The sequence below is a fragment of the Propithecus coquereli genome, unplaced genomic scaffold, assembly GCF_000956105.1.
Source record: "Propithecus coquereli isolate 6110/MARCELLA unplaced genomic scaffold, Pcoq_1.0 Scaffold42, whole genome shotgun sequence".
NCBI lineage: Eukaryota > Metazoa > Chordata > Mammalia > Primates > Indriidae > Propithecus > Propithecus coquereli.
The window spans coordinates 1,333,427-1,336,884 of record NW_012149952.1 but is presented as its reverse complement, the minus strand read 5'-3'; the positions used below and the strand labels follow the sequence as shown (position 1 = coordinate 1,336,884).

The window sequence follows — 3,458 nt, the reverse complement described above, 5'->3', positions numbered from 1 at the left end:
GACACCCCATGATCACCCTGTATGCTGGCTTCCTTGCTGCAAAGAGCTACATTAAGCTGTCTCTGGTTACAGGTACGTTCATGGTGGTATTTGGATGACAGGCAACAGCAAAGTAAACAGGCAAAATGTAAATAACTGGCAAACTTGGGTAAAGAGTTTATGAGAATTTCTTATACTATTTTTGCAACTTTTTTATAGCGTTGAAATGATATAAAAAGTTTTAAAACATCAGGAAAGATCGCTTCTCAGGCTTTTGGCTAAGATTAAGTATAAAATATCAGGAAAGAATCGTAAGAATATTAACAATGGGAATAATAAGGATAAGCATAATAAAACATGGCAGTTCATTACTTTATGGTCTCTTGGCATTATATGGAAATTTCCATAGTTGAATAGATAAAAAGAAAAATATTAAGAAAAATATGATAAAAATTTTGTTAAAATGTTCCTAATATATAAATGTACACAAAGCAAAACTAAAAAGAAATACGTTAGAAGCTTAACGGTTGCTATCTTTACATTCCAGATTCATGGGTAATTAAAAAATTTGTTCTAGTCATAGTGCTCTGATTTTTGAATACTCCACAATAATATCGTTCCACAAAAACATGAAATATTTGCAATAAGTGAAACAAAATAGTTGGCACAATTTTATAAAACTCTTAAGACAATTCCAAGGCCTGTTAGCCTTCCTAGCAAGGTCCCTTCAATAAAGTCCCAACTTACTTTGTCCACTTGATGCCAGCTAGTTCCTATGCCTCAATGAAAATGTATTCGAGAGATTACCAACTCAGGCTCAGAACCCAGAATGTATACAGGCCAACCCCAGCTCCACTTCTTACTAGCTGGGTTGACTATGGGCAAATAACTCATTCTCCCTCTGTCTCATCTTTAAAATGGAAAAAAAAAAAGCAGTACCCTACCATAGAGCCATCGTGTGGCATAAACGCACTTAATAAAGTTAGCAATTAAGTCTTGATGATTATCAATATCCATGCCCGAGAACACATATTACACGTTCTCAGTTGAAGTGAATGTATCTGTAAAATAAAAAAGCCAAGTACCACTTACGTAGAGCTTTGCTTTCAGTAACCAAGAAGTCACTCCGCACAGTCCTCTTTGAGAAGTCAGCCTGGAGAGCTGTGAAACACCCTGACGTTGTCGCCGCCTTTGGTAAAAGTTAAATGCTCCCTTCCCTATGTGGAGGATGGAAGCAACCCTCTCCTTCCTAAAAACAAACAAACAAACAAAAACGGGGTCAGAAGGCATCTGGGATTATAAAGCGTACTGCAGGGGTCAGAGAGAAGGGCCTGGGCCACTGCAGCTGGAGCTCTGACCCCAACCGGGACACCAGACCGCTTCGTGGGAGATTAAGAGATCACCACTCATCACTTAACAGGAACTGTTCTGGGGGCTTATGTTCGTACTACCTCTTTCAGTTCCCAAAACAATTCTATCAGGATGGTTCTAAAATGTTTATTTTAAAAAAACAACAAGGAAAAGATTAAGTCCCACCCCACCTTTATACTAAGAATGTGACCGCACGAGTCGGGTGGAGGGAGGCAGACTGGGCGAGCTGAGAGCCCGGGAAACCCTCAGAACAGGCCACACGCGACACGACCCAGTCACGACAAACTCCCTCCTCGCCACCCCCCAATGCTCCGGAGAACAGCTCCAAACGCAAGAGGTCTCCGTCGACGGGAACACACGCCGCCGCCCTCGCCCCTCCAAACCTCCGCTCTCCGCCGAGACTTCTTTTCCCCTTACTCAAACTGGGTCGTTGCGAACCCTAAACATACCCGCAGACATTCTGAAGGACCCCCAAGAAACGGAAGAATCTGAAACTACCACGGAAGGTAGCGCAACCCACGCCCGGGGACCGGAAGTGCCCGCGACTCCACAGAGCGTCTGGACTACACTTCCCAGAATTCCCCGGTCTCCCGCCTGCGCCAAAGTGCCCGCGATTCCACGGAGCGTTTGGTCCAAGTTTCTCTGAAAGCCAAAGGAAAACGTCCACAGTATCACCTGCCAAGGGGAAGTGTTGAGACTACACCTCCCGCAATGCCCAAGGGGGACTAATCCCAGAGCCCCCGAGCGCCTGGCCAGTACCGTGGACTGTTAAATTGAGAGGCATCCTTATCTCTTCGTGAGTCCTCAAGCGAAAGTACTGTCTAGACACGACTTCCTGAAGCCTAAATGCCTCCAGTTATGACAAGAGTATTATTGGAAAGGGAACAAGCGAGGAGATACGATCTTCAAGGAATGAATGAGAGTGACTGGTTAGCGGTCGGTAGATGACTCAAAGGAAGCTACTGGTTAGCATAAGCTGACAACATGAGGCCAAAACTAAGAGTTTAAAAGATGGACAAAGAATGGCTTGGGAGGGGCAGTGAGGAGCGGGGAAGGTACCAGCCCCTACTCCAGATGCTGTGATGCCACTGGTTTGGCAGGAAAAACCACCACCATTTGAGAGGGCCAATGGGGAAGCTATATTCTCATGTAAAAACTCTTACTACATTTAAAGTTTTCGTAGTATTAATATCCCCACTTTAGATGCAGAAACACCAAATTTCAGGTAAGTTAGTAAATTGCTCAGTATCTCAACGCAAGTATAACCGTTGAAGAGCTTGGCATTATCATCAATATGTCACCCGAAGCTTATGATTTATTGCAGTAGTACTGAGGAGGATTCTGTAGGTGACAGAGCACGTTTTAACTGAGGCAGGAACGGAGCGCGAGCAGGAGCGGGGTAGGCACCGTGGCTGGGATCACCACCATGGAGGCGGTGCAGCGCAAGATCCCGGTTCTGCAACAGCGGGCTGATGATGCAGAGGGCAGAGCCGAGCGCCTCCGGCGGGAAGCGGAGGGAGAAAGGCGGGCCCGGGAACAGGCTGAGGCTGAGGTGGCCTCCTTGAACCGCAGGATCCAGCCGGTTGAAGAGGAGCTGGATCGTGCTCAGGGGCGCCTGGCCACTGCCCTGCAAAAGGTAGAGGAAGCGAAAAAGCTGCTGCTGAGAGAGAGAGAGGTATGAAGGTGATTGAAAACCAGGCCTTAAATGATGAAGAAAAGATGGATCTCCAGGAAATCCAACTCAAAGAGCTAAACATACCGCAGAAGAGGCAGATGGGAAATATGCAGAGGTGGCTCGTAAGCTGGTGATTATTGAAGGAGACTTGGGACGCACAGAGGAACCAGCTGCGCTGGCAGAGTCCCGTTGCCGAGAGATGGATGAGAAAATCAGACGGATGGACCAAAACCTGAAGTGTCTGAGGGCTGCTGAAGAAAAGTATTCTCAAAAAGAAGGCAAACATGAGGAAGAGATAAAGATTCTTACTGATAAACTCAAGGAGGCAGAGACCCGTGCTAAGTTTGCTGAGAGATGGATAGCCAAGCTGGAAAAGGCAATTGATGATTTGGAAGATAAACTGAAATGTACCGAAGACGGGCACCTCTGTACA

At 46.1% G+C, this 3,458-nt stretch overlaps 1 protein-coding gene and 1 pseudogene across 1 annotated transcript in view; one reads left to right on the top strand and one right to left on the bottom strand.

Moving 5' to 3' along the window:
* LOC105817672 (zinc finger protein 225-like) overlaps nt 1–1,110 on the bottom strand; it is a 29,752-nt gene extending 28,642 nt beyond the window's left edge. The window contains exon 1 of the mRNA XM_012653427.1: nt 1,072–1,110. The gene's annotated coding sequence lies outside the window, so the exon portion shown is untranslated. The remainder of the gene's footprint in view (nt 1–1,071) is intronic.
* Nucleotides 1–3,458, top strand: part of LOC105817518 — an 8,002-nt pseudogene that overhangs the window by 1,443 nt on the left and 3,101 nt on the right.